Source organism: Pimephales promelas, chromosome 19 (genome assembly GCF_988280905.1).
Source record: "Pimephales promelas chromosome 19, fPimPro1.hap1.1, whole genome shotgun sequence".
Lineage (NCBI taxonomy): Eukaryota > Metazoa > Chordata > Actinopteri > Cypriniformes > Leuciscidae > Pimephales > Pimephales promelas.
The window spans coordinates 11,280,382-11,291,127 of NC_142787.1; the positions used below are offsets into that span (position 1 = coordinate 11,280,382).

The 10,746-nt window shown below is 38.6% G+C and overlaps 1 protein-coding gene across 10 annotated transcripts in view; it reads right to left on the reverse strand.

Moving 5' to 3' along the window:
• add1 (adducin 1 (alpha)) overlaps window positions 1-9,839 on the reverse strand; it is a 43,567-nt gene extending 33,728 nt beyond the window's left edge. For all 10 annotated transcript variants that reach the window (XM_039664056.2, XM_039664051.2, XM_039664049.2 and 7 more), the window contains exon 1: window positions 9,683-9,839. The gene's annotated coding sequence lies outside the window, so the exon portion shown is untranslated. The remainder of the gene's footprint in view (window positions 1-9,682) is intronic.
• Between the last annotated feature and the right edge of the window lie 907 nt (window positions 9,840-10,746).

A 10,746-nucleotide genomic window follows, 5' to 3' on the forward strand; every position in this document is an offset into this window, starting at 1 on the left:
TCCCAGAGTCCACGGCCACCTTGAACTCTTAGTGCAGCGATTGGTTTTTCCGTTGCGCTTTTGATTGATTTTAGGCATTAGTTGCAGAAAAATGCAGTGACCCTTTAGGACCGAAAAAAGCTCTTATCCCTAAATGGACCACAGTACCATAGGAATCATTCCAGACACAATTGTACCATGGAAGGAAAATCTCTATTGAATAAAAAAGCTGTGATTGAACACAAAGCTAAGACTATAGCTGTTCTGAAATAACGCTCTATATCAGCAGGCATTAACGGTCTATACTGGTCATCCAAGAACTGCTGGTATACAAACCATAAAGCAGCGCTTGCTAACCATTTTAAACATCAATCATGCAGACTTCACGCTTTTTCCTTCCAGGCGACTCATGTTATGAAAAAACATTTGAAATGGCACTGATTTGTTTAAACTGAAACAGCCAATCAAGGGGCGTTTACATGACTTTACAAAACTTTTATGCAGTTTGGCCGTTCATTTACATGACAATGTGTGCCTGAAAATGCTAACTTTTGAAATTGTTTTTAGTTTTCGTCCCTGTGTGAACCACAAAAACACAAATTTGTGAAATCGGTGACGTCATGAACATGCATATTACGTGTTCAGTCTACAGGCATACACAAGTAAACCTGAATGTCACAATCATAAGCCATAAGGTTTCTTTGATAAATAATGATCTTTATTAAATGTTAGAAAAATATTAAATGGATGTTTGAAAGGCTATTATTCTGTGAAAAACATTTTGAGCATGCACTGAATTTGCATTTCCTGGTTGTGAAACTCCCACAGCGAGTTGGTCGTGCAGATCCAACCGCATGCATCAAATGCAAACTAGCCTGTTTCTTTCAATACCTGGATCATTTCAAAGATTTTCAACTATTAAAAGAATTAATTTTTTTTTGCCATAATATGCAGTTTACCCCCAAAAAACTGAGAACAAACCCTGTATTTCAATGGCATATTCATGCAAAAGAAAATCAAACTTTTAGAATAAAATCTGATCTCAAAATAACCTGAAAGCATTTTGCTGAGCTCATTTAACAGCAAAATTATCATCATCATCAATTATCAGACAGATGTGATGTTTATAGCTCAGAGACTAGTTATATTATAGCCTTATATTAAGCTTGCGTATGTGTTAAGAGCACAGAGATGTGTAGGCATGAATGTAGTCGCTATGGGAACGAAACACATTTCCATGGAAACCTGTAGGATTATGTAATAGTATACGGTCACTCCTGTCCTGTTTTCTGCCCACTCACTGAAACACTTTGCACAGCTCACCCCTGGATGCTTTACAGTTTTATTATCTTTGACTTTTTACAGCCTCTCTAAGCACCCCGTGGTCATTTTATCTTTTGTTCCCCCCTCTGGCTACATTTTAATATTGCACTCTGGAAACAGCTGGAAAGTTTCATCACTGAGTCAACAACATTGACAGTCTAAACGATTGAACAAAGTCTGAATAAATTCCATGGAGAGAACGAGAAAACTCGAAACTTGAAAGTCCTGTAAAGCCATTGTAAATGAGCCAGATCTCGCTGCATGAATTTCCTGCATCAATAATGGCTTCTTGACAGTTTCTAAATGGCAGTCAAATCCATTTCAGCCCACCAGCCGGCTCAAATGAAGGACAAAACCCATCCGAAAGGGCCAACACCCGCTCCAGAACTCCCTGGCAGACGTTAAACTGGACAGCAGGCGATCAGAGAGAGTCTGTCGTGACTCAAAGCAGCCAAACAAACCAGAAGCGATCAGTTTATAAATGCGTATAACATTGGAACACCTGCAGAGTTGGAGGAAGTCTGTGTCTTTCATATGGAGAGAAAGAAAGACAGCAAACAAAAAAAAAAAGTTGTGAGGTTCTCAGAGGTCTGAACTACACAATAAAATCTCTTCGTTGCCGAAGCCACTGTTTAAGTTTGCAGGTTAAATCCCTCATGATTTAGTGCCGGCCAGATTCACATCATTAGAGCATATTAAAAAATATGCTCTGGCCAGCAACTACAACACTGCCATAGTTTAAAGCAGTGATTCAGATGGCGGACCACAAAGCTTATTCCATCCGTTCCATCCGGACCAGGGATGTCAAATTTTCACAAATTCCCATGATCGATCGTCGTTTAAATTAACGATCGATTAATCGATTAATCGTTAGCAAATGGCAAACAGCATTACAGGGTCTGCAAATTCTGCTCAAAAAGCTATGTTCCTCACCAAATTAATAAGAATGGTTTTTAATCTAAATAAAGGGTTAGTAGAATTGTAAAATGTTTTGATGTGATTGATAACTTAATTATTTAATATATAAATATAACGACAAATACAATGGGTCACCAACGCCGCCTCAGATGCGTGCTTGTCAGAATGCGTGACTGTTGTGGACGTGCTGGAACAACGCATTGAAAACGGCAACTAAACCCAATGAATTCAAAACCATTTACGATTAAAGTTTTTTTTTTATTGATTCACAGTGTCGTCAAGGTGCCACACAAAACGTGTATAGAAGCAACATTTTTACCCTAATATTCCCCCACCCCCTCCCACCCGACTTGGTCACAATAAAATGGTGTTCTCATGTTATGTAATATGACAGTCCTAAATTAACCATCGTTATTATTAGTCGTGCATTCTACTTGAGCGGCGCACGCTGAATGAATAACCGTTGAGCATTTCGATGACGTGCATTTAACTCAAAGAAACGCATCCTATTTGATATTATTCAGATATATACAAAATAAACATATTACAAATATTCGGCACAAAATGACGTGAATGCACAAGTGAACTTAAACTAAGCTACGTGCCATTCAGAAATTCAGAATGACTCGTGTTGTGGTGGTTGTTAGAATTTGGTAAATTATTACCAAGACGTACCGAGACGTAGCAATGGAAGTAAAAAAAAAAAAATGTGCCTATTAAAACATCTGAACCTTATTATATTCATATCAAATATTTACTTTTTTTGGTTAAAAAAGAAAAATTCATACTGCGCGTTCATACCAGACGCGAATAGCGCATCAAATTCGCGGCTACTGCGTCTTATTTGACGCTTGACCAATTTGTGTAAATTCGCACTTCAAGAGTGAAACTGACGCACGTAAATTTCGCCTCAAACTTTTGTTTTTACGCGCGTCAGTTTCACTCTTGAAGTGCGAATTTGTCGGAATCAAAAACCTGTTGGCGGTTTTTATCTTTTTTTATGTTGATCGAGCATTCATCGAGAGAGTCACCGCTCTGTATTTGCTCTGGAGAGCAGAAGAGCGGCATGGGGATCATCGTCGCCGTATTTGTGTCCACCGGACCCTTCGGAGGCGAACCGTTTGGTGAGTCTCACCATTTGCTCGCTCCAGGAGCTGCGCCTGAATGACGGCTGCTTTCACCGGTACTTCCGCCTGTCCCGCGCCCAGTTTGATGCCCTGTTGTCCCGCATTGGAGCGAGGATTACCCTAATCTGTCATTTATTTTTGTTTTGATGATAAATAGAGCCAGCCTCCAAAAGTTATTAACCGGTCCTGTGATTTTGTCTCTCTCACGTCCAGACACAAACTTATGTATGTTGGTTATCTTTACATTATAATAATATTTTATATAATCTAGATATGGAATAAATAACATTCAATACAAAATTAAAATGTCTCGTATATTGAAATAAAGTTTTAAGTGATAAAATATTTGCTTTGTTGCGCATTAGAACCACACCAGGCATTTAGTCATATTACAAAATAATTTATTGAAGCATCCAGATACTTCACCACGTGACAGCAGCAAGCAGCTAGGCTCCTGATTGGTTACCGCGGCGTGAATTGACGGCAAAGTTCAGATTTTTCAACTCGGGCGGCAGGCGCGAATTCGCGTTAAACGTTTGAATGTACAAATAGCACTAAATCATTCACGCATAACGCGCTTCATGCCTCAATTCGCGCCAATGAGGCGTATTTGCGTCTACCGCGCCTTTTACGTGCATTATGTGTCTTTACATTCACTTAACATTGAAATCACTTGCACCTGACGCGCTATTCGCGTCCGGTGTGAACACACCATTAGACATCACTGTTTTTAAAACTGAAACTGGGTTTCTCATCCCTGAATACTTTTTTTTAACAAAGTACAATGACTGCCTCGATGGAAATGTACAACTGTACCAAAAAAGCATTGTCCGGAACTCCGCTGGGAGTGACCGGTGTACGGACCTTTGCTTTAATTGAACACCCCTGGTTTAAAGTGTCACGAAACCCCCTTTTATCACTGGTCATTCACACCTCAGATTTGAAAAATGGCCGTGTAAACAAGCAATAAAACAACAAAATTTAATCAAACACCACTCAACGGATCAATAATAAAAGTGTTGAATCTTTAGTAAAGCTGCATGAATTAGCGTCTCATCACAGACTCATGAGGAACTTCCTCACTGACCTAGTTTCCAGAAGAGAAGTGTGTGAATTATCTCACCCGTAACACTTCACAGATGTGAGGGAGGGTGTGGAGCAGTTATCATGTGACTGTGTGTGTGTGGGGGGGATTGACCTGCTGGCTAAGTGTTTATGTGGGTGTGATCATAATGTTTGGAGAGTGACGTTAGATTCAAAACGTGAAGATTTCCAGTTCTAAAGTCAATTATTTGCTTGGTTTTGGTTTATTTTGCTGTTGTAGGCTGTAACTTAGCTGCAAAAGAATTGCTAAGACATAATTATAATTGCACACCTAAAAATGGTCATCAGCAAATCAGAATCAAGCATTACACAGCCCCAAGCCACACTTCAATGCTTAAATGCTTAGGCTTATTCTTTAATATTCACCAGCCCAAACTCTTCAGACTGGAGCCAATTAAGGTAAAATGTGCTATTAGGATTATATGATTGTTACCTTGCTACTTAAATAAATAGAACTGAAATAGGGATGCACCGATATGCATATTTTTGGCATTTACCGAAAACTCTTTATTTGAAAACCATTATATTGGTCAAGAAATCTTTATTTAGAAAGATTAATTTCTATTTAGAAAATATAAATTTTTATTTCATTTTTGAGAGCCTGAATACAAAATGTCTCACCATTAGAATCCATGGCCCAAGCACACACTTTTAATGATGTCTTGTGCTGCACATGTTGCACTTTACTGTATTTCCCTTTTTGAAGTGATTCCAATCATATTTCAAGCAATTCAAAACCATCATGTTGAACAGTGCGCATCTGAAAGAAAATCATCTATCATTCATCAGCTTTAATATATCAGGCAATTTTCTTATCGGGGCGATAACATTATATAAAAAAAAAATGAACACTGACCAATACCGATAGGTTGCCTGATACATCGTGCATCCCTAACCTAAAATATTAATCTGAGTTTATTATTTTTATCATACATATTTATATATATTTTAAGAGAGCTGGGAATTACCCTAACTTGCCATGAAATGTTATCTGAAATCTGTACATTAACAAAGTTTGCCTGAAAACGGTAACCACACACCAGTTGTTAAACACCTCAAACAAATCACTTGGTGTGTTTGCATGTGTGTAGGAATGCCATGGCACTAATCGTCTGCATTATTCCTGGCACACGATGGGTCTAAATGTGGCCGAGGGCCAGTAGATCTGAATACCGCACATAAACTACATGCCTAACATTCACCAAACACTGAGAGACGGACCCCTACAAAAACATGATTCCTTAAAGGGATAGTTCACTTTGAAATTAATTTTTGATATGTTTTAGCTTACCTCAAGGGCATCCAAGATGTAGGTGTCTTTGTTTCCACACTATTTTCAATTTTGACATTTTTTGGTCAAACCGTTGTTGTCTGTCAGTCATACACTGGAGGTTAAGAGGGTCCTCCATCGGTTCACCTCAAAGAGTATGCACAGAGAAGTCAAAATTAAACATGATTTAATGACTCGTAAATGTAAGTACACATTGATGGCCTAAGACACGAAACGAGCGGTTTGTGTGAGAAAATGAACAGTATTTATATCGTTTTTACCTCTTGTTAACAGAGGTAAAAACTTCGGTGACAGCGGTTTCTTCTTCCGCTCGGCGGACTGTGAATATCGAAACTAGGAATCGAAATTTTAACTTTTGAACGATTACGGGAAAAACGAAAAGTTAGTCCCGGTTCCAATCGATACTCGATTCTCGATACCCAACCCTAGTCAAGAGGTAAAAACTATATAAATACTGTTCGTTTTCTCACACAAACCGCTCGTTTCGTGTCTTAGGCCATCAATGTGTACTTACATTTACGAGTCATTAAATCATGTTTAATTTTGACTTCTCTGTGCATGCTCTTTGAGGTGAACCGATTGTGGACCCCCTTCACCTCCAGTGTATGACTGACAGACAACAACGGTTTGACCAAAAAATGTCAAAATTGAAAATACTGTGGAAACAAAGACACCTACATCTTGGATGCCCTTGAGGCAAGCTAAAACATATCAAAAATGAATTTCAAAGTGAACTATCCCTTTAAGCGATGCAAATATTTCAAATAACACCACTGGACTGATAAAATAAAATACAACTCCTTGTCTAATAAAATATTGTACAACACTAAAATCAGTTTAGAAACAAAACACATTAAAAATCGCCCATATAGCGTAGAATTATCAATCATAAACATATATGGGCTCTGTTCCAGTAACTAATAAGATGCCTTGCTGTCTACATAGACTACATCCTTCACACATATATTGACAATATAGGCTATTACACTTTTATTTATCTGCTTTAAAGGGTTAGTTCACCCAAAAAATGAAAATTCTGTCAGTATTTACTCACCCTCATGTTGTTCCAACCCCGTAAGACCTTCGTTCATCTTCGGAACACAAATTAAGATATTTAAGATATTAAGATCGCTCCTGCATACAGTCCATAGGCTTCTTGAGGGACTGGCTCTTGCTGTCCTCGAAAAGTCATTAAAGACATCGTTAAAATAGTCCAAGTGACTACAGTGGCTCAATTTTAAGTTTATCAAACGACGAGAACACTTTTGTGCGCAAAAAAACAACAAAAATAACGACTTTATTTCAACTATTCGTTTCTGCGCAAGTCAGGTTACTAGTTTAATAGCGTAAGCTTCTGTTATTGTACGTCACACGCATCACACACACATGACCAGCGTCGGCCAATAGTGAGCCTACGTGTGACGTAGCTCTACGCAATCACACTACGTTAACTGACTTACAGGCTCATGGAGAAGGAAGTGAATAGTTGAAATAAAGTCGTTATTTTTGTTGTTTTTTTGCGCAAAAAAGTGTTCTCGTCGTTTGATAAACTTAAGATTGAGCCCCTGTTGTCACTTGGACTATTTTAACGATGTCTTTAATGACTTTTCGGAGACAGCAAGAGCCAGTCCCTCAAGAAGCCTATGGACTGTATGCAGGAGCGATCTTAATATCTTAAATATCTTAATTTGTGTTCCGAAGATGAACGAAGGTCTTACAGGGTTGGAACAACATGAGGGTGAGTAAATACTGACAGAATTTTCATTTTTGGGTGAACTAACCCTTTAAGTAATATTTTTTTGAAGTATTTTGATAATCAACATTTCTCTTTGTCCACCATGGATGGATTTTACAGTTTGCCACAATGCATAATGGGATTTTTTTTCTCAAGTAGGCTATCCAATTCTGCCTAAGAATTTGGCCCCAAAAAAGCAGAATAATCACTCTGCAAACATTTCAAATAGCCTGTGTCTGATTGTGCTTTAAAAAGCTGCCAATGGAGGTTTAGGCTTTGGGAGAGAGCCATGTTTTGCTGCAGATGTAGTTTTTATACTATGCAAAACAAAGGCTTAGCAAACAGCCACACACACTACACAAACTGCTTCCTGTTTAAAGCAACAAGCATTACACATATGAAAATTTGAGCAACAAAAAGGGAGGAGAGGAAGAGGGGAAAAAGTTAAACAACATGAGATGAAAATGAGAAACACATTTTTGTCCCTCTAGAGGGTCACGGGTGAGAGAATGAGCGTCTCAATCTCGGGTTTCAACATCGCACTATTATTGAAAAAGCTCTGAAATAAAAACTGATAAAACTGATCACTTCAACTCTATAAACTCCTGACTGAATAAGCCACGATCAAAAACATTGTAATATGTAAACGCACACATGTGAGCGCTCATTCTATATTAAAGTGCAAAAATTATGTTATTTTAAAGGTTCTTGTCCTACAACAGGTTTATCATGCATACAAGGCCATAAAACACATTAATTTCTTTGAATCTTTCGTTTCAATTGTATTTTTGCACATCACCTCATTTCTCATAGTCTGAAACGATTTGTTTGAAAATTCAGTCTCTCTAAACCCTGCCTTTCTGAGAGCTGATCTGCTCTGATTGGTCACATGGCTCGGTCGGTTATGATTTGTCGACCGCTTACTGAGCACTTTGGAAACTAAACGCCTATTATCACAACTGAATCTCGGCTAAGGATACTCAGTGATACGAACAGTAACGAGTTGTGGATTTTACCGTAGCCTATCAATCCCATCAAAGTGGATTTGCTTTGTCAGCAGACAACAGCATCTTCTCAACACGAACCAAACAGTCTCAGATACATTAGTGTTTGAGGGAGGAGCAAAGAGACGCTGTTCAGCCAATCAAAACAATAGGCTTGCATTATGTGCAAAATTATTACAAATATATGCAGGTTTGTAATGAGTGAGACTGGAATTACTGACTCGTTTAAAAGACAATAACTATATTTGTTGTGCACTATTATCTTTACAACTTTGCAGACATTTTACAGTCACAAACAGCTTTATTACACACCCAAAAAAGCATAATAACATCATTAACTGGCAGAATAATTGTTTTGATAATGAAAATAGTAACTTAACTGCTTATTGGCCTTATGCATCATATTGATATTGCCACGGTTTTATTCAAGCAATAATCTACTAGAAAGATCTACAATGCCCTTATGCTACAAACCAGTAGACAGATGATTCAGTCTTTCTCTTTCTCTGACTGACAGACTGTCAGAAACACCAGTGACACAAACATGAGCCCAATCTGTGACCAGCACAAAAACACACACAAGACGCCTTGTGATGATAATAATAATAATATGATTAACTCATGATATATCACGGTCTATAACTGTCTGATAGCCACTTGGTGTCCTTTCCGAGTTGAAAGTGCACATTTTGATTTTACAATATGTTTAATAATAATAATAAAAATCATATAACATGAATTTTGTATATTAATATTGTAGATAAACAACCAATATCACTTTAAAACCGATGGAAACAAGATACGCTATCGACAGTCTGTCTAATGTCAAATACATGCAACAAGGATTACCACATTTTGCAGAACACAAAATATGTCCAACTTTAAAAGTGACAAAGATTTTTACTGTTTTCATTTGTGCGCGTGCAGAGTTGCAGTGGCCCTGTCCGGTGCACGCGCGCAACTGCGCTCTCCTCTTTCTACAACATAATAAACGTTACCGAGAGTCCCGATTGTGGCAGAAAAGGCTCAAGTGATCTCTAAATCACAAGAAATATAAGAACACATACAACGAACGATTTTATCCTGCAGAAAGCGAGCGTTAACGCCACTAACGTTAGCTCGCTCGCTAACGCTGAGGCCGCGAGACTAAAACCCTAGGGAGAATAATCCAGAGTGAAAGGAAAGTAGAAAACAAACTTACGCGATTTGGGGGTTTTAATGTGCGGCTGGAATCCACAGCGACTCGGGAACAGGCGGGGAGCTTAATGTTTTTCTCCGTTAGTGGGACTGTGTCCACTGTTTCTTTCTGCAACCGTTTGTTTCTGTCGGTGCGCGTCTCACAGACTGGGGCGCGGCGCTGTGGACTCGCGGAGGAGAGGAGGCATCTGATTGGTCAGCGTCACATGACGCTCCGCCCACAACTCAAGACAGAGCTTTTGAAGTGAGCCGCCCACATACATGATGGGCGGGGCCTGTCAGTCCCAAGCCGTTTCTCAATACCAAGTAGTACGCAGACTTCGGACTTGCGTCCTCCTTGGTAGTTCAGACTTGCCAACGAACTCCCGAGGACGAGAGGACGCAAGTCCGGTTCTTCTGCAAATGGAACAGAGCGTACTTGATCGCGTCACTCAGCAGCACGCTCTACTCCGGTTATCTCTTTATTTAGCCTATATTTTAGGCAACAATAAAACAAAATTTGCTACACCTCTGCATCTTTTCGTCAACAATAAAACGAAATATGTTATAAAACACCACTCTGCCTCTTTTCATTAACAAAAAAACAACTAAATATTAGCCTAATGGCCATGTGGTTCAGGCAACGCGATTCTCTTCACTGCTTATATTTATAACAAAATGAACATGATCTTTTTGTTTTCATTTTAAAAATATGAAACATTGATTTTTATTGACATTTATCAAACAGAGACAGGGTTATGTAATTGTATTTTATTGCTCATATAGTGAATATGATATAAAAAAATGTTGTTAAAGTTAAAGGGTTAGTTCACCCAAAAATGAAAATTAAGTCATTAATTACTCACCCCCATGCTGTTCCAACCCCGTAAGACCTTCGTTCATCTTCGGAACACAAATAAAGATATTTTTGATTGAATCTGAGAGCTGGATCAGTCCTAGATAGACTGCCTAAGGGACTGGCTCTTGACGGCCCATAAAGTCATTAAAGAAAAGGTTTAAATATTCCATGTGCCTACAGCGGCTCAATTATAAGTTTATAAAGCGACGAGACTACTTTTTGTGCGAAAA